The sequence below is a fragment of the Microcebus murinus genome, chromosome 15 (genome assembly GCF_040939455.1).
Source record: "Microcebus murinus isolate Inina chromosome 15, M.murinus_Inina_mat1.0, whole genome shotgun sequence".
NCBI lineage: Eukaryota > Metazoa > Chordata > Mammalia > Primates > Cheirogaleidae > Microcebus > Microcebus murinus.
Window position 1 is genome coordinate 78,205,579 of NC_134118.1, and position 20,847 is coordinate 78,226,425.

Consider the following 20,847-nt stretch of genomic DNA (forward strand, 5'->3'; position numbering starts at 1 on the left):
CACAGCCAGATCCGCACTGTGCCCTGCCTGCCCGTCTCCCGTGGGTGAGTCGACACAGCCAGATCCGCACTGCGCGCTGACTGCCCGTCTCCCGTGGGCGAGTGGAAACAGCCAGATCCGCACTGCGCGCTGCCTGCCCGTCTGTCGTGGGCGAGTGGACACAGCCATATCCGCACTGCGCCCTGCCTGCCCTCTGCCGTGGGTGAGTGGACACAGCCAGATCCACACTGCGCCCTGCCTGCCCGACTGCCGTGGGCAGGCGGACACAGCCAGATCCGCACTGCGCACTGCCTGACCATCTGCCGTGGGTGAGTTTACACAGCCAGATCCGCACTGCGCCCTGCCTGACCGTCTGCCGTGGGTGAGTGGACACAGCCAGATCCACACTGCGCCCTGCCTGCCCGTCTGCCGTGGGTGAGTGGACACAGCCAGATCCGCACTGCGCCCTGCCTGACCGTCTGCCGTGGGTGAGTGGACACAGCCAGATCCGCACTGCACCCTGCCTGACCGTCCTTCGTGGGTGAGTGGACGCCGCCAGATGCGCACTGCGCCCTGCCTGCCCGTCTCCCGTGGGTGAGTGGACACAGCCAGATCCGCACTGCGCCCTGCCTGCCCATCTCCCGTGGGTGAGTGGACACAGCCAGATCCGCACTGCGCCCTGCCTGCCCGTCTCCTGTTAGTGAGTGGACACAGCCAGATCCGCACTGCGCCCTGCCTGACCCTCTCCCGTGGGTGAGTGGACACAGCCAGATCCGCACTGCGCCCTGCCTGCCCGTCTCCCGTGGATGAGTGGACACAGCCAGATCCGCACTGCGCCCTGCCTGCCCGTCTCCCGTGGGTGAGCGGACACAGCCAGATCCGCACTGCGCCCTGCCTGACCGTCCTTCGTGGGTGAGTTGACACCGCCAGATCCGCACTGCGCCCTGCCTGCCCGTCTGCCGTGGGCGAGTGGACACAGCCAGATCCGCACTGCGCCCTGCATGCCCGTCTATCGTGGGCGAGTGGACACAGCCAGATCCGCACTGCGCCCTGCCTGACCGTCTGCCGTGGGTGAGTGGACACAGCCAGATCCGCACTGCGCCCTGCCTGACCGCCTGCTGTGGGTGAGTGGACACAGCAAGATCCGCACTGCGCCCTGCCTGCCCGTCTCCCGTGGGCGAGAGGACACAGCCAGATCCGCACTGCGCCCTGCCTGAACGTCTCCCGTGGGTGAGTGGACACAGCCAGATCCGCACTGCGCCTTGCCTGCCTGTCTCACGTGGGTGAGTGGACACAGCCAGATCCGCACTGCGCCCTACCTGCCCGTCTCCCGTGGGTGAGTGGACACAGCCAGATCCGCACTGCACCCTGCCTGACCGTCCTTCGTGAGTGAGTGGACACCGCCAGTTCCGCACTGCGCCCTGCCTGCCCGTCTGCCGTGGGTGAGTGGACACAGCCAGATCCGCACTGCGCCCTGCCTGCCCGTCTCCCGTCAGTGAGTGGACACAGCCAGATCCGCACTGCGCCCTGCCTGACCGTCAGCCGTGGGTGAGTTGAGACATCCAGATCCACACTGCGCCCTGCCTGACCGCCTGCCGTGGGTGAGTGGACACAGCCAGATGCGCACTGCGCCCTGCCTGCCCGTCTCCCGTGGGCGAGTAGACACAGCCATATCCGCACTGCGCCCTGCCTGCCCTTCTGCCGTGGGCGAGTGGACACAGCCAGATCCGCACTGCGCCCTGCCTGACCGTCTGCCGTGAGTGAGTGGACACAGCCAGATCCACACTGCGCCCTGCCTGCCCGTCTGCCGTGGGTGAGTGGACACAGCCAGATCCGCACTGCGCCCTGCCTGACCGTCTGCCGTGTGTGAGTGGACACAGCCAGATCCGCACTGCGCCCTGCCTTACCGCCTGTCGTGGGTGAGTGGTCACAGCCAGATCCGTACTGCGCCCTGCCTGCTCGTCTGCCGTGGGTCAATGGAAATAGCCAGATCCACACAGCACCGTCTCTGCCCATCTCCCGTGGGTGAGTGGACACAGCCGGATCTGCACTGCGCCCTGCCTGCCTGTCTCCCGTGGGTGAGTGGACACAGCCAGATCGGCACTGCGCCCTGCCTGACCGTCTGCCGTGGGTGAGTGGACACAGCCAGATCCGCACTGCGCCCTGCCTGACCGTCTGCCGTGGGTGAGTGGACACAGCCAGATCCGCACTGCGCCCTGCCTGCCCGTTTCCCGTCAGTGAGTGGACACAGCCAGATCCGCACTGCGCACTGCCTGCCCGTCTCCCGTGGGTGAGTGGACACAGCCAGATCCGCACTGCGCCCTGCCTGCCTGTCTCTCGTGGGCGAGTGGACACAGCCAGATCCGCACTGCGCCCTGCCTGCCCGTCTGTCGTGGGCGAGTGGACACCGCCAGATCCGCACTGCGCACTGCCTGACCATCTGCCGTGGGTGAGTTTACACAGCCAGATCCGCACTGCGCCCTGCCTGACCGCCTGTCGTGGGTGAGTGGACACAGCCAGATCCGCACTGCACCCTGCCTGACCGTCTGCCGTGGGTGAGTGGACACAGCCAGATCCACACTGCGCCCTGCCTGCCCGTCTGCCGTGGGTGAGTTGACACAGCCAGATCCGCACTGCGCCCTGCCTGACCGTCTCCCGTGGGTGAGTGGACACAGCCAGATCCGCACTGCACCCTGCCTGACCGTCCATCGTGGGTGAGTGGACGCCGCCAGATCCGCACTGCGCCCTGCCTGCCCGTCTCCCGTGGGTGAGTGGACACAGCCAGTTCCGCCCTGCGCCCTGCCTGCCCGTCTCCCGTGGGTGAGTGGACACAGCCAGATCCGCACTGCGCGCTGCCTGCCTGTCTCCCGTGGGCGAGTGGACACAGCCAGATCCGCACTGCGCCCTGCCTGACCGTCTGCCGTGGGTGAGTGGACACAGCCAGATCCGCACTGTGCCCTGCCTGCCCGTCTCCCGTGGGTGAGTGGACACAGCCACATCCGCACTGCGCCTTGCCTGCCCGTCTCCCGTCAGTGAGTGGACACAGCCAGATCCGCACTGCGCCCTGCCTCCCCGTCTCCCGTGGGCGAGTGGAGACAGCCAGATCCGCAATGCGCCCTGCCTGCCCGTCTGCCGTGGGTAAGTGGACACAGCCAGATCCGCACTGCGCCCTGCCTGCCCGTCTGCCGTGGGTGAGTGGACACAGCCAGATCCGCACTGCGCCCTGCCTAACCACCTGCCGTGGTTGAGTGGACACAGCCAGATCCGCACTGCGCCCTGCCTGCCCGTCTCCCCTGGGCGAGTGGACACAGCCAGATTCTCACTGCGCCCTGCCTGCCCGTCTGCTGTGGGTGAGTGGATACAGCCAGATCCGCACTGCGCCCTGCTTGCCCGTCTCCCGTGGGTGAGTGGACACAGCCAGTTCCGCACTGCGCGCTGCCTACCCGTCTCCCGTGGGCGAGTGGAAACAGCCAGATCCGCACTGCACGCTGCCTGCCCGTCTGTCGTGGGCGAGTGGACACAGCCATATCCGCACTGCGCCCTGCCTGCCCGTCTGCCGTGGGTGAGTGGACACAGCCAGATCCACACTGCGCCCTGCCTACCCGTCTGCCGTGGGTGAGTGGACACAGCCAGATCCACACTGCGCCCTGCCTGACCCTCTCCCGTGGGTGAGTGGACACAGCCAGATCCGCACTGCGCCCTGCCTGCCCGTCACCCGTGGGTGAGTGGACACAGCCAGATACGCACTGCGCCCTGCCTGCCCGTCTCCCGTGGGTGAGTGGACACAGCCAGATCCGCACTGCGCGCTGCCTGCCCGTCTGTCGTGGGCGAGTGGACACAGCCATATCCGCACTACGCCCTGCCTGACTGTCTTCCGTGGGTGAGTGGACACAGCCAGATCCGCACTGCGCCTTGCCTGCCCGTCTCACGTGGGTGAGTGGACACAGCCAGATCCGCCTTGCGCCCTGCCTGACCGTCTGCCGTGGGTGAGTGGACACAGCCAGATCCGCACTGCGCCCTGCCTGCCCTTCTGCCGTGGGTGAGTGGACACAGCCAGATCCGCACTGCGCCCTGCCTGCCCGTCTCCCGTCGGTGAGTGGACACAGCCAAATCCGCACTGCGCCCTGCCTGCCCGTCTCCCGTGGGTGAGTGGACACAGCCAGATCCGCACTGCGCCCTGCTTGCCCGTCTCCCGTGGGTGAGTGGACACAGCCAGATCCGCACTGCGCCCTGCCTGCCCGTCTCCCGTGGGCAAGTGGACACAGCCAGATACGCACTGCGCGCTGCCTGCCCGTCTCCCGTGTGCGAGTGGACACAGCCAGATCCGCACTGCCCCCTGCCTGCCCGTCTCCCGTGGGTGAGTGGACACAGCCAGATCCGCACTGCACCTTGCCTGCCCGTCTCCCGTCAGTGAGTGGACACAGCCAGATCCGCACTGCGCCCTGCCTGCCCGTCTCCCGTGGGTGAGTGGACACAGCCAGATCCGCACTGCGCGCTGCCTGCCCGTCTCCCGTGGGCGAGTGGAAACAGCCAGATCCGCACTGCGCGCTGCCTGCCCGTCTGTCGTGGGTGAGTGGACACAGCCAGATCCGCACTGCTCGCTGCCTGCCCGTCTCCCGTGGGCGAGTGGACACAGCCAGATCCGCACTGCGCGCTGCCTGCCCGTCTGTCGTGGGCGAGTGGACACAGCCATATCCGCACTACGCCCTTCCTGACCGTCTGCCGTGGGTGAGTGGACACAGCCAGATCCACACTGCGCCCTGCCTGCCCGTCTCCCGTCAGTGAGTGCACACAGCCAGATCCGCACAGCGCCCTACCTGCCCGTCTTCCGTCAGTGAGTGGACACAGCCAGATCCGCACTGCGCCCTACGTGCCCGTCCTCCGTGGGCGAGTGGACACAGCCAGATCCGCACTGCGCCCTGCCTGCCCGTCTCCCGTGGGTGAGTGGACACAGCCAGATCCGCACTGCATCTTGCCTGCCGGTCTCCCGTCAGTGAGTGGACACAGCCAGATCCGCACTGCGCCCTGCCTGCCCGTCTGCCATGGGTGAGTGGACACAGCCAGATCCACACTGCGCCCTGCCTGCCCGACTGCCGTGGGCAGGCGGACACAGCCAGATCCGCACTGCGCACTGCCTGACCATCTGCCGTGGGTGAGTTTACACAGCCAGATCCGCACTGCGCCCTGCCTGACCGCCTGTCGTGGGTGAGTGGACACAGCCAGATCCGCACTGCACCCTGCCTGACCGTCTGCCGTGGGTGAGTGGACACAGCCAGATCCACACTGCGCCCTGCCTGCCCGTTTGCCGTGGGTGAGTGGACACAGCCAGATCCGCACTGCGCCCTGCCTGACCGTCTCCCGTGGGTGAGTGGACACAGCCAGATCCGAACTGCACCCTGCCTGACCGTCCTTCGTGGGTGAGTGGACGCCGCCAGATCCGCACTGCGCCCTGCCTGCCCGTCTCCCGTGGGTGAGTGGACACAGCCAGATCCGCACTGCGCCCTGCCTGCCCGTCTCCCGTGGGTGAGTGGACACAGCCAGATCCGCACTGCGCCCTGCCTGCCCGTATCCTGTCAGTGAGTGGACACAGCCAGATCCGCACTGCGCCCTGCCTGCCCGTCTCCCGTGGGTGAGTGGACACAGCCAGATCCGCACTGCGCGCTGCCTGCCTGTCTCCCGTGGGCGAGTGGACACAGCCAGATCCGCACTGCGCCCTGCCTGACCGTCTGCCGTGGGTGAGTGGTCACAGCCAGATCCGCACTGCGCCCTGCCTGCCCGTCTCCCGTGGGAGAGTGGACACAGCCAGATCCGCACTGCGCCTTGCCTGCCCGTCTCCCGTCAGTGAGTGGACACAGCCAGATCCGCACTGCGCCCTGCCTGCCCGTCTCCCGTGGGCGAGTGGAGACAGCCAGATCCGCACTGCGCCCTGCCTGCCCGTCTGCCGTGGGTAAGTGGACACAGCCAGATCCGCACTGCGCCCTGCCTGCCCGTCTGCCGTGGGTGAGTGGACACAGCCAGATCCGCACTGCGCCCTGCCTAACCGCCTGCCGTGGTTGAGTGGACACAGCCAGATCCGCACTGCGCCCTGCCTGCCCGTCTCCCCTGGGCGAGTGGACACAGCCAGATTCGCACTGCGCCCTGCCTGCCCGTCTGCCGTGGGCGAGTGGACACAGCCAGATCCGCACTGCGCCCTGCATGCCCGTCTATCGTGGGCGAGTGGACACAGCCAGATCCGCACTGCGCCCTGCCTGACCGTCTGCCGTGGGTGAGTGGACACAGCCAGATCCGCACTGCGCCCTGCCTGACCGCCTGCCGTGGGTGAGTGGACACAGCAAGATCCGCACTGCGCCCTGTCTGCCCGTCTCCCGTGGGCGAGAGGACACAGCCAGATCCGCACTGCGCCCTGCCTGAACGTCTCCCGTGGGTGAGTGGACACAGCCAGATCCGCACTGCGCCTTGCCTGCCTGTCTCACGTGGGTGAGTGGACACAGCCAGATCCGCACTGCGCCCTACCTGCCCGTCTCCCGTGGGTGAGTGGACACAGCCAGATCCGCACTGCACCCTGCCTGACCGTCCTTCGTGAGTGAGTGGACACCGCCAGTTCCGCACTGCGCCCTGCCTGCCCGTCTGCCGTGGTTGAGTGGACACAGCCAGATCCGCACTGCGCCCTGCCTGCCCGTCTCCCCTGGGCGAGTGGACACAGCCAGATTCGCACTGCGCCCTGCCTGCCCGTCTGCCGTGGGCGAGTGGACACAGCCAGATCCGCACTGCGCCCTGCATGCCCGTCTATCGTGGGCGAGTGGACACAGCCAGATCCGCACTGCGCCCTGCCTGACCGTCTGCCGTGGGTGAGTGGACACAGCCAGATCCGCACTGCGCCCTGCCTGACCGCCTGCCGTGGGTGAGTGGACACAGCAAGATCCGCACTGCGCCCTGTCTGCCCGTCTCCCGTGGGCGAGAGGACACAGCCAGATCCGCACTGCGCCCTGCCTGAACGTCTCCCGTGGGTGAGTGGACACAGCCAGATCCGCACTGCGCCTTGCCTGCCTGTCTCACGTGGGTGAGTGGACACAGCCAGATCCGCACTGCGCCCTACCTGCCCGTCTCCCGTGGGTGAGTGGACACAGCCAGATCCGCACTGCACCCTGCCTGACCGTCCTTCGTGAGTGAGTGGACACCGCCAGTTCCGCACTGCGCCCTGCCTGCCCGTCTGCCGTGGGTGAGTGGACACAGCCAGATCCGCACTGCGCCCTGCCTGCCCGTCTCCCGTCAGTGAGTGGACACAGCCAGATCCGCACTGCGCCCTGCCTGACCGTCAGCCGTGGGTGAGTTGACACATCCAGATCCACACTGCGCCCTGCCTGACCGCCTGCCGTGGGTGAGTGGACACAGCCAGATGCGCACTGCGCCCTGCCTGCCCGTCTCCCGTGGGCGAGTGGACACAGCCATATCCGCACTGCGCCCTGCCTGCCCTTCTGCCGTGGGCGAGTGGACACAGCCAGATCCGCACTGCGCCCTGCCTGACCGTCTGCCGTGAGTGAGTGGACACAGCCAGATCCACACTGCGCCCTGCCTGCCCGTCTGCCGTGGGTGAGTGGACACAGCCAGATCCGCACTGCGCCCTGCCTGACCGTCTGCCGTGTGTGAGTGGACACAGCCAGATCCGCACTGCGCCCTGCCTTACCGCCTGTCGTGGGTGAGTGGTCACAGCCAGATCCGTACTGCGCCCTGCCTGCTCGTCTGCCGTGGGTCAATGGAAATAGCCAGATCCACACAGCACCGTCTCTGCCCATCTCCCGTGGGTGAGTGGACACAGCCGGATCTGCACTGCGCCCTGCCTGCCTGTCTCCCGTGGGTGAGTGGACACAGCCAGATCGGCACTGCGCCCTGCCTGACCGTCTGCCGTGGGTGAGTGGACACAGCCAGATCCGCACTGCGCCCTGCCTGACCGTCTGCCGTGGGTGAGTGGACACAGCCAGATCCGCACTGCGCCCTGCCTGCCCGTTTCCCGTCAGTGAGTGGACACAGCCAGATCCGCACTGCGCACTGCCTGCCCGTCTCCCGTGGGTGAGTGGACACAGCCAGATCCGCACTGCGCCACGCCTGCCTGTCTCCCGTGGGCGAGTGGACACAGCCAGATCCGCACTGCGCCCTGCCTGCCCGTCTGTCGTGGGCGAGTGGACACAGCCAGATCCGCACTGCGCACTGCCTGACCATCTGCCGTGGGTGAGTTTACACAGCCAGATCCGCACTGCGCCCTGCCTGACCGCCTGTCGTGGGTGAGTGGACACAGCCAGATCCGCACTGCACCCTGCCTGACCGTCTGCCGTGGGTGAGTGGACACAGCCAGATCCACACTGCGCCCTGCCTGCCCGTCTGCCGTGGGTGAGTGGACACAGCCAGATCCGCACTGCGCCCTGCCTGACCGTCTCCCGTGGGTGAGTGGACACAGCCAGATCCGCACTGCACCCTGCCTGACCGTCCATCGTGGGTGAGTGGACGCCGCCAGATCCGCACTGCGCCCTGCCTGCCCGTCTCCCGTGGGTGAGTGGACACAGCCAGTTCCGCCCTGCGCCCTGCCTGCCCGTCTCCCGTGGGTGAGTGGACACAGCCAGATCCGCACTGCGCGCTGCCTGCCTGTCTCCCGTGGGCGAGTGGACACAGCCAGATCCGCACTGCGCCCTGCCTGACCGTCTGCCGTGGGTGAGTGGACACAGCCAGATCCGCACTGCGCCCTGCCTGCCCGTCTCCCGTGGGTGAGTGGACACAGCCAGATCCGCACTGCGCCTTGCCTGCCCGTCTCCCGTCAGTGAGTGGACACAGCCAGATCCGCACTGCGCCCTGCCTCCCCGTCTCCCGTGGGCGAGTGGAGACAGCCAGATCCGCAATGCGCCCTGCCTGCCCGTCTGCCGTGGGTAAGTGGACACAGCCAGATCCGCACTGCGCCCTGCCTGCCCGTCTGCCGTGGGTGAGTGGACACAGCCAGATCCGCACTGCGCGCTGCCTGCCCGTCTGTCGTGGGCGAGTGGACACAGCCATATCCGCACTGCGCCCTGCCTGCCCGTCTGCCGTGGGTGAGTGGACACAGCCAGATCCACACTGCGCCCTGCCTACCCGTCTGCCGTGGGTGAGTGGACACAGCCAGATCCGCACTGCGCCCTGCCTGACCCTCTCCCGTGGGTGAGTGGACACAGCCAGATCCGCACTGCGCCCTGCCTGCCCGTCTCCCGTGGGTGAGTGGACACAGCCAGATCCGCACTGCGCCCTGCCTGCCCGTCTCCCGTGGGTGAGCGGACACAGCCAGATCCGCACTGCGCGCTGCCTGCCCGTCTGTCGTGGGCGAGTAGACACAGCCATATCCGCACTACGCCCTGCCTGACTGTCTTCCGTGGGTGAGTGGACACAGCCAGATCCGCACTGCGCCTTGCCTGCCCGTCTCACGTGGGTGAGTGGACACAGCCAGATCCGCACTGCGCCCTACCTGCCCATCTCCCGTGGGTGAGTGGACACCGCCTGATCCGCACTGCGCCCTGCCTGCCCGTCTGCCGTGGGCGAGTGGACACAGCCAGATCCGCACTGCGCCCTGCCTGCCCGTCTATCGTGGGCGAGTGGACACAGCCAGATCCGCACTGCGCCCTGCCTGACCGTCTGCCGTGGGTGAGTGGACACAGCCAGATCCGCACTGCGCACTGCCTGCCCTTCTGCCGTGGGTGAGTGAACACAGCCAGATCCACACTGCGCCCTGCCTGCCCGAATCCCGTCAGTGAGTGGACACAGCCAGATCCGCACTGCGCCCTACCTGCCCGTCTGCCTTGGGTGAGTGGACACAGCCAGCCTGCACTGCTCCCTGCCTGCCCGTCTGCCGTGGGTGAGTGGACACAGCCAGATCCGCACTGCGCCTTGCCTGCCCGTCTCCCGTCAGTGAGTGGACACAGCCAGATCCGCACTGCGCCCTGCCTGCCCGTCTGCCGTGGGTGAGTGGACTCAGCCAAATCCGCACTGCGCCTTGCCTGCCCGTCTCCCGTCGGTGAGTGGACACAGCCAGATCCGCACTGCGCCCTGCCTGCCCGTCTCCCGTGGGCGAGTGGACACAGCCAGATCCGCACTGCGCCCTGACTGCCCGTCTCTAGTGGGCGAGTGGACACAGCCAGATCCGCACTGCACCCTGCCTGCCCGTCTCCAGTGGGCGAGTGGACACAGCCAGATCCACACTGCGCCCTGCCTGCCCGTCTGCCGTGGGTGAGTGGACACAGCCAGATCCGCACTGCGCCCTGCCTGCCCGTCTGCCGTGTGTGAGTGGACACAGCCAGATCCGCACTGCGCCCTGCCTTACCGCCTGTCGTAGGTGAGTGGTCACAGCCAGATCCGTACTGCGCCCTGCCTGCCCGTCTGCCGTGGGTCAGTGGACATAGCCAGATCCACACAGCACCGTCTCTGCCCATCTCCCGTGGGTGAGTGGACACAGCCGGATCCGCACTGCGCCCTGCCTGCCTGTCTCCCGTGGGTGAGTGGACACAGCCAGATCGGCACTGCGCCCTGCCTGACCGTCTGCCGTGGGTGAGTGGACAAAGCCAGATCCGCACTGCGCCCTGCCTGCCCTTCTGCCGTGGGTGAGTGGACACAGCCAGATCCGCACTGCGCCCTGCCTGCCCGTCTCCCGTCGGTGAGTGGACACAGCCAGATCCGCACTGCGCCCTGCCTGCCCGTCTCCCGTGGGTGAGTGGACACAGCCAGATCCGCACTGCGCCCTGCATGCCCGGCTCCTGTGGGCGAGTGGACACAGCCAGATCCGCACTGCGCGCTGCCTGCCCGTCTCCCGTGGGTGAGTGGACACAGCCCGATCTGCACTGCGCCCTGCCTGCCCGTCTCCCATGGGTGAGTGGACACAGCCAGATCCGCACTGCGCGCTGCCTGCCCGTCTCCCGTGGGCGAGTGGACACAGCCAGATCCGCACTGCGCCCTGCCTGCCCGTCTGTCGTGGGCGAGTGGACACAGCCAGATCCGCACTGCGCCCTGCCTGACTGTCTGCCGTCGGTGAATGTACACAGACAGATCCACACTGCGCCCTGCCTGTCCGTCTGCCGTGGGCGAGTGGACACAGCCAGATCCGCACTGCGCCTTGCCTGCCCGTCTCACGTGGGTGAGTGGACACAGCCAGATCCGCACTGCGCCCTACCTGCCCGTCTCCCGTGGGTTAGTGGACACAGCCAGATCCGCACTGCACCCTGCCTGACCGTCCTTCGTGGGTGAGTGGACACCGCCAGATCCGCACTGCGCCCTGCCTGCCCGTCTCCCGTTGGTGAGTGGACACAGCCAGATCCGCACTGCGCCCTGCCTGCCCGTCTCCCGTCAGTGAGTGGACACAGCCAGATCCGCACTGCGCCCTGCCTGCCCGTCTCCCGTGGGTGAGTGGACACAGCCAGATCCGCACTGCGCGCTGCCTGCCCGTCTCCCGTGGGCGAGTGGACACAGCCAGATCCGCACTGCGCCCTGCCTGACCGTCTGCCGTCTGTGAGTGGACACAGCCAGATCCACACTGCGCCCTGCCTGCCCGTCTGCCGTGGGCGAGTGGACACAGCCAGATCCGCACTGCGCACTGCCTGACCGTCTGCCGTGGGTGAGTCGACACAGCCAGATCAGCACTGCGCCCTGCCTGACCGCCGGCCGTGGGTGTGTGGACACAGCCAGATCCGCACTGCGCCCTGCCTGACCGTCTGCCATGGGTGAGTGGACACAGCCAGATCCACACTGCGCCCTGCCTGCCCGTCTGCCGTGGGCGAGTGGACACAGCCAGATCCGCACTGCGCCCTGCCTGACCGTCTGCCGTTGGTGAGTGGACACAACCAGATCCGCACTGCGCCCTGCCTGACCGCCTGCCGTGGGTGATTGGACACAGCCAGATCCGCACTGCGCCTTGCCTGCCCGTCTGCCGTGGGCGAGTGGACACAGCCAGATCCACACTGCACCCTGCCTGCCCTTCTGCCGTGGGTGAGTGAACACAGCCAGATCCACACTGCGCCCTGCCTGCCCGAATCCCGTCAGTGAGTGGACACAGCCAGATCCGCACTGCGCCCTACCTGCCCGTCTGCCTTGGGTGAGTGGACACAGCCAGATCCGCACTGCGCCCTGCCTGCCCGTCTGCCGTGGGTGAGTGGACTCAGCCAAATCCGCACTGCGCCTTGCCTGCCCGTCTCCCGTCAGTGAGTGGACACAGCCAGATCCGCACTGCGCCCTGCCTGCCCGTCTCCCGTGGGCGAGTGGACACAGCCAGATCCGCACTGCGCCCTGCCTGCCCGTCTCCAGTGGGCGAGTGGACACAGCCAGATCCGCACTGCGCCCTGCCTGCCCGTCTCCAGTGGGCGAGTGGACACAGCCAGATCCACACTGCGCCCTGCCTGCCCATCTGCCGTGGGTGAGTGGACACAGCCAGATCCGCACTGCGCCCTGCCTGCCCGTCTGCCGTGGGTGAGTGGACACAGCCAGATCCGCACTGCGCCCTGCCTGCCCTTCTGCCGTGGGTGAGTGGACACAGCCAGATCCGCACTGCGCCCTGCCTGACCGTCTGCCGTGGGTGAGTGGACACAGCCAGATCTGCACTGCGCCCTGCCTGCCCGTTTCCCGTCAGTGAGTGGACACAGCCAGATCCGCACTGCGCACTGCCTGCCCGTCTCCCGTGGGTGAGTGGACACAGCCAGATCCGCACTGCGCCACGCCTGCCTGTCTCCCGTGGGCGAGTGGACACAGCCAGATCCGCACTGCGCCCTGCCTGCCCGTCTGTCGTGGGCGAGTGGACACAGCCAGATCCGCACTGCGCACTGCCTGACCATCTGCCGTGGGTGAGTTTACACAGCCAGATCCGCACTGCGCCCTGCCTGACCGCCTGTCGTGGGTGAGTGGACACAGCCAGATCCGCACTGCACCCTGCCTGACCGTCTGCCGTGGGTGAGTGGACACAGCCAGATCCACACTGCGCCCTGCCTGCCCGTCTGCCGTGGGTGAGTGGACACAGCCAGATCCGCACTGCGCCCTGCCTGACCGTCTCCCGTGGGTGAGTGGACACAGCCAGATCCGCACTGCACCCTGCCTGACCGTCCATCGTGGGTGAGTGGACGCCGCCAGATCCGCACTGCGCCCTTCCTGCCCGTCTCCCGTGGGTGAGTGGACACAGCCAGTTCCGCCCTGCGCCCTGCCTGCCCGTCTCCCGTGGGTGAGTGGACACAGCCAGATCCGCACTGCGCGCTGCCTGCCTGTCTCCCGTGGGCGAGTGGACACAGCCAGATCCGCACTGCGCCCTGCCTGACCGTCTGCCGTGGGTGAGTGGACACAGCCAGATCCGCACTGTGCCCTGCCTGCCCGTCTCCCGTGGGTGAGTGGACACAGCCAGATCCGCACTGCGCCTTGCCTGCCCGTCTCCCGTCAGTGAGTGGACACAGCCAGATCCGCACTGCGCCCTGCCTCCCCGTCTCCCGTGGGCGAGTGGAGACAGCCAGATCCGCACTGTGCCCTGCCTGCCCGTCTCCCGTGGGTGAGTGGACACGGCCAGATACGCACTGCGCGCTGCCTGCCCGTCTCCCGTGTGCGAGTGGACACAGCCAGATCCGCACTGCCCCCTGCCTGCCCGTCTCCCGTGGGTGAGTGGACACAGCCAGATCCGCACTGCACCTTGCCTGCCCGTCTCCCGTCAGTGAGTGGACACAGCCAGATCCGCACTGCGCCCTGCCTGTCCGTCTCCCGTGGGTGAGTGGACACAGCCAGATCCGCACTGCGCGCTGCCTGCCCGTCTCCCGTGGGCGAGTGGAAACAGCCAGATCCGCACTGCGCGCTGCCTGCCCGTCTGTCGTGGGTGAGTGGACACAGCCAGATCCGCACTGCTCGCTGCCTGCCCGTCTCCCGTGGGCGAGTGGACACAGCCAGATCCGCACTGCGCGCTGCCTGCCCGTCTGTCGTGGGCGAGTGGACACAGCCATATCCGCACTACGCCCTTCCTGACCGTCTGCCGTGGGTGAGTGGACACAGCCAGATCCACACTGCGCCCTGCCTGCCCGTCTCCCGTCAGTGAGTGCACACAGCCAGATCCGCACAGCGCCCTACGTGCCCGTCTTCCGTCAGTGAGTGGACACAGCCAGATCCGCACTGCGCCCTACGTGCCCGTCCTCCGTGGGCGAGTGGACACAGCCAGATCCGCACTGCGCCCTGCCTGCCCGTCTCCCGTGGGTGAGTGGACACAGCCAGATCCGCACTGCATCTTGCCTGCCGGTCTCCCGTCAGTGAGTGGACACAGCCAGATCCGCACTGCGCCCTGCCTGCCCGTCTGCCATGGGTGAGTGGACACAGCCAGATCCACACTGCGCCCTGCCTGCCCGACTGCCGTGGGCAGGCGGACACAGCCAGATCCGCACTGCGCACTGCCTGACCATCTGCCGTGGGTGAGTTTACACAGCCAGATCCGCACTGCGCCCTGCCTGACCGCCTGTCGTGGGTGAGTGGACACAGCCAGATCCGCACTGCACCCTGCCTCACCGTCTGCCGTGGGTGAGTGGACACAGCCAGATCCACACTGCGCCCTGCCTGCCCGTTTGCCGTGGGTGAGTGGACACAGCCAGATCCGCACTGCGCCCTGCCTGACCGTCTCCCGTGGGTGAGTGGACACAGCCAGATCCGCACTGCACCCTGTCTGACCGTCCTTCGTGGGTGAGTGGACGCCGCCAGATCCGCACTGCGCCCTGCCTGCCCGTCTCCCGTGGGTGAGTGGACACAGCCAGATCCGCACTGCGCCCTGCCTGCCCGTCTCCCGTGGGTGAGTGGACACAGCCAGATCCGCACGGCGCCCTGCCTGCCCGTATCCTGTCAGTGAGTGGACACAGCCAGATCCGCACTGCGCCCTGCCTGCCCGTCTGCCGTGGGTGAGTGGACACAGCCAGATCCGCACTGCGCCCTGCCTAACCACCTGCCGTGGTTGAGTGGACACAGCCAGATCCGCACTGCGCCCTGCCTGCCCGTCTCCCCTGGGCGAGTGGACACAGCCAGATTCGCACTGCGCCCTGCCTGCCCGTCTGCCGTGGGTGAGTGGATACAGCCAGATCCGCACTGCGCCCTGCTTGCCCGTCTCCCGTGGGTGAGTGGACACAGCCAGTTCCGCACTGCGCGCTGCCTGCCCGTCTCCCGTGGGCGAGTGGAAACAGCCAGATCCGCACTGCGCGCTGCCTGCCCGTCTGTCGTGGGCGAGTGGACACAGCCATATCCGCACTGCGCCCTGCCTGCCCGTCTGCCGTGGGTGAGTGGACACAGCCAGATCCACACTGCGCCCTGCCTACCCGTCTGCCGTGGGTGAGTGGACACAGCCAGATCCGCACTGCGCCCTGCCTGACCCTCTCCCGTGGGTGAGTGGACACAGCCAGATCCGCACTGCGCCCTGCCTGCCCGTCACCCGTGGGTGAGTGGACACAGCCAGATCCGCACTGCGCCCTGCCTTCCCGTCTCCCGTGGGTGAGCGGACACAGCCAGATCCGCACTGCGCGCTGCCTGCCCGTCTGTCGTGGGCGAGTGGACACAGCCATATCCGCACTACGCCCTGCCTGACTGTCTTCCGTGGGTGAGTGGACACAGCCAGATCCGCACTGCGCCTTGCCTGCCCGTCTCACGTGGGTGAGTGGACACAGCCAGATCCGCACTGCGCCCTACCTGCCCGTCTCCCGTGGGTGAGTGGACACCGCCTGATCCGCACTGCGCCCTGCCTGCCCGTCTCCCGTGGGCGAGTGGACACAGCCAGATCCGCCTTGCGCCCTGCCTGACCGTCTGCCGTGGGTGAGTGGACACAGCCAGATCGGCACTGCGCCCTGCCTGACCGTCTGCCGTGGGTGAGTGGACACAGCCAGATCCGCACTGCGCCCTGCCTGCCCTTCTGCCGTGGGTGAGTGGACACAGCCAGATCCGCACTGCGCCCTGCCTGCCCGTCTCCCGTCGGTGAGTGGACACAGCCAAATCCGCACTGCGCCCTGCCTGCCCGTCTCCCGTGGGTGAGTGGACACAGCCAGATCCGCACTGCGCCCTGCTTGCCCGTCTCCCGTGGGTGAGTGGACACAGCCAGATCCGCACTGCGCCCTGCCTGCCCGTCTCCCGTGGGCAAGTGGACACAGCCAGATACGCACTGCGCGCTGCCTGCCCGTCTCCCGTGTGCGAGTGGACACAGCCAGATCCGCACTGCCCCCTGCCTGCCCGTCTCCCGTGGGTGAGTGGACACAGCCAGATCCGCACTGCACCTTGCCTGCCCGTCTCCCGTCAGTGAGTGGACACAGCCAGATCCGCACTGCGCCCTGCCTGTCCGTCTCCCGTGGGTGAGTGGACACAGCCAGATCCGCACTGCGCGCTGCCTGCCCGTCTCCCGTGGGCGAGTGGAAACAGCCAGATCCGCACTGCGCGCTGCCTGCCCGTCTGTCGTGGGTGAGTGGACACAGCCAGATCCGCACTGCTCGCTGCCTGCCCGTCTCCCGTGGGCGAGTGGACACAGCCAGATCCGCACTGCGCGCTGCCTGCCCGTCTGTCGTGGGCGAGTGGACACAGCCATATCCGCACTACGCCCTTCCTGACCGTCTGCCGTGGGTGAGTGGACACAGCCAGATCCACACTGCGCCCTGCCTGCCCGTCTCCCGTCAGTGAGTGCACACAGCCAGATCCGCACAGCGCCCTACGTGCCCGTCTTCCGTCAGTGAGTGGACACAGCCAGATCCGCACTGCGCCCTACGTGCCCGTCCTCCGTGGGCGAGTGGACACAGCCAGATCCGCACTGCGCCCTGCCTGCCCGTCTCCCGTGGGTGAGTGGACACAGCCAGATCCGCACTGCATCTTGCCTGCCGGTCTCCCGTCAGTGAGTGGACACAGCCAGATCCGCACTGCGCCCTGCCTGCCTGTCTCCCGTGGGTGAGTGGACACAGCCAGATCGGCACTGCGCCCTGCCTGACCGTCTGCCGTGGGTGAGTGGACAAAGCCAGATCCGCACTGCGCCCTGCCTGCCCTTCTGCCGTGGGTGAGTGGACACAGCCAGATCCGCACTGCGCCCTGCCTGCCCGTCTCCCGTCGGTGAGTGGACACAGCCAGATCCGCACTGCGCCCTGCCTGCCCGTCTCCCGTGGGTGAGTGGACACAGCCAGATCCGCACTGCGCCCTGCATGCCCGTCTCCCGTGGGCGAGTGGACACAGCCAGATCCGCACTGCGCGCTGCCTGCCCGTCTCCCGTGGGTGAGTGGACACAGCCCGATCAGCACTGCGCCCTGCCTGCCCGTCTCCCATGGGTGAGTGGACACAGCCAGATCCGCACTGCGCGCTGCCTGCCCGTCTCCCGTGGGCGAGTGGACACAGCCAGATCCGCACTGCGCCCTGCCTGCCCGTCTGTCGTGGGCGAGTGGACACAGCCAGATCCGCACTGCGCACTGCCTGACTGTCTGCCGTCGGTGAATGTACACAGCCAGATCCACACTGCGCCCTGCCTGTCCGTCTGCCGTTGGCGAGTGGACACAGCCAGATCCGCACTGCGCCTTGCCTGCCCGTCTCACGTGGGTGAGTGGACACAGCCAGATCCGCACTGCGCCCTACCTGCCCGTCTCCCGTGGGTTAGTGGACACAGCCAGATCCGCACTGCACCCTGCCTGACCGTCCTTCGTGGGTGAGTGGACACCGCCAGATCCGCACTGCGCCCTGCCTGCCCGTCTCCCGTGGGTGAGTGGACACAGCCAGATCCGCACTGCGCCCTGCCTGCCCGTCTCCCGTCAGTGAGTGGACACAGCCAGATCCGCACTGCGCCCTGCCTGCCCGTCTCCCGTGGGTGAGTGGACACAGCCAGATCCGCACTGCGCGCTGCCTGTCCGTCTCCCGTGGGCGAGTGGACACAGCCAGATCCGCACTGCGCCCTGCCTGACCGTCTGCCGTCTGTGAGTGGACACAGCCAGATCCACACTGCGCCCTGCCTGCCCGTCTGCCGTGGGCGAGTGGACACAGCCAGATCCGCACTGCGCACTGCCTGACCGTCTGCCGTGGGTGAGTCGACACAGCCAGATCAGCACTGCGCCCTGCCTGACCGCCGGCCGTGGGTGTGTGGACACAGCCAGATCCGCACTGCGCCCTGCCTGACCGTCTGCCATGGGTGAGTGGACACAGCCAGATCCACACTGCGCCCTGCCTGCCCGTCTGCCGTGGGCGAGTGGACACAGCCAGATCCGCACTGCGCCCTGCCTGACCGTCTGCCGTTGGTGAGTGGACACAGCCAGATCCGCACTGCGCCCTGCCTGACCGCCTGCCGTGGGTGATTGGACACAGCCAGATCCGCACTGCGCCTTGCCTGCCCGTCTGCCGTGGGCGAGTGGACACAGCCAGATCCACACTGCACCCTGCCTGCCCTTCTGCCGTGGGTGAGTGAACACAGCCAGATCCACACTGCGCCCTGCCTGCCCGAATCCCGTCAGTGAGTGGACACAGCCAGATCCGCACTGCGCCCTACCTGCCCGTCTGCCTTGGGTGAGTGGACACAGCCAGATCCGCACTGCGCCCTGCCTGCCCGTCTGCCGTGGGTGAGTGGACTCAGCCAAATCCGCACTGCGCCTTGCCTGCCCGTCTCCCGTCAGTGAGTGGACACAGCCAGATCCGCACTGCGCCCTGCCTGCCCGTCTCCCGTGGGCGAGTGGACACAGCCAGATCCGCACTGCGCCCTGCCTGCCCGTCTCCAGTGGGCGAGTGGACACAGCCAGATCCGCACTGCGCCCTGCCTGCCCGTCTCCAGTGGGCGAGTGGACACAGCCAGATCCACACTGCGCCCTGCCAGCCCATCTGCCGTGGGTGAGTGGACACAGCCAGATCCGCACTGCGCCCTGCCTGCCCGTCTGCCGTGGGTGAGTGGACACAGCCAGATCCGCACTGCGCCCTGCCTGCCCTTCTGCCGTGGGTGAGTGGACACAGCCAGATCCGCACTGCGCCCTGCCTGACCGTCTGCCGTGGGTGAGTGGACACAGCCAGATCCGCACTGCGCCCTTCCTGCCCGTCTCCTGTGGGTGAGTGGACACAGCCAGATCCGTACTGCGCCCTGCCTGACCGCCTGCCGTGTGTGAGTGGACACAGCCAGATCCGCACTGCGCGCTGCCTGCCCGTCTCCCGTGGCCGCGTGGAAACAGCCAGATCCGCACTGCGCGCTGCCTGCCCGTCTGTCGTGGGTGAGTGGACACAGCCAGATCCGCACTGCGCGCTGCCTGCCCGTCTCCAGTGGGCGAGTGGACACAGCCAGATCCGCACTGCGCGCTGCCTGCCCGTCTGTCGTGGGCGAGTGGACACAGCCATATCCGCACTACGCCCTTCCTGACCGTCTGCCGTGGGTGAGTGGACACAGCCAGATCCACACTGCGCCCTGCCTGCCCGTCTCCCGTCAGTGAGTGGACACAGCCAGATCCGCACAGCGCCCTACGTGCCCGTCTTCCGTCAGTGAGTGGACACAGCCAGATCCGCACTGCGCCCTACGTGCCCGTCCTCCGTGGGCGAGTGGACACAGCCAGATCCGCACTGCGCCCTGCCTGCCCGTCTCCCGTGGGTGAGTGGACACAGCCAGATCCGCACTGCACCTTGCCTGCCCGTCTCCCGTCAGTGAGTGGACACAGCCAGATCCGCACTGTGCCCTGCCTGCCCGTCTCCCGTGGGTGAGTCGACACAGCCAGATCCGCACTGCGCGCTGCCTGCCCGTCTCCCGTGGGCGAGTGGAAACAGCCAGATCCGCACTGCGCGCTGCCTGCCCGTCTGTCGTGGGCGAGTGGACACAGCCATATCCGCACTGCGCCCTGCCTGCCCTCTGCCGTGGGTGAGTGGACACAGCCAGATCCACACTGCGCCCTGCCTGCCCGACTGCCGTGGGCAGGCGGACACAGCCAGATCCGCACTGCGCACTGCCTGACCATCTGCCGTGGGTGAGTTTACACAGCCAGATCCGCACTGCGCCCTGCCTGACCGTCTGCCGTGGGTGAGTGGACACAGCCAGATCCACACTGCGCCCTGCCTGCCCGTCTGCCGTGGGTGAGTGGACACAGCCAGATCCGCACTGCGCCCTGCCTGACCGTCTGCCGTGGGTGAGTGGACACAGCCAGATCCGCACTGCACCCTGCCTGACCGTCCTTCGTGGGTGAGTGGACGCCGCCAGATGCGCACTGCGCCCTGCCTGCCCGTCTCCCGTGGGTGAGTGGACACAGCCAGATCCGCACTGCGCCCTGCCTGCCCATCTCCCGTGGGTGAGTGGACACAGCCAGATCCGCACTGCGCCCTGCCTGCCCGTCTCCTGTTAGTGAGTGGACACAGCCAGATCCGCACTGCGCCCTGCCTGACCCTCTCCCGTGGGTGAGTTTACACAGCCAGATCCGCACTGCGCCCTGCCTGCCCGTCTCCCGTGGATGAGTGGACACAGCCAGATCCGCACTGCGCCCTGCCTGCCCGTCTCCCGTGGGTGAGCGGACACAGCCAGATCCGCACTGCGCCCTGCCTGACCGTCCTTCGTGGGTGAGTTGACACCGCCAGATCCGCACTGCGCCCTGCCTGCCCGTCTGCCGTGGGCGAGTGGACACAGCCAGATCCGCACTGCGCCCTGCATGCCCGTCTATCGTGGGCGAGTGGACACAGCCAGATCCGCACTGCGCCCTGCCTGACCGTCTGCCGTGGGTGAGTGGACACAGCCAGATCCGCACTGCGCCCTGCCTGACCGCCTGCCGTGGGTGAGTGGACACAGCAAGATCCGCACTGCGCCCTGCCTGCCCGTCTCCCGTGGGCGAGAGGACACAGCCAGATCCGCACTGCGCCCTGCCTGAACGTCTCCCGTGGGTGAGTGGACACAGCCAGATCCGCACTGCG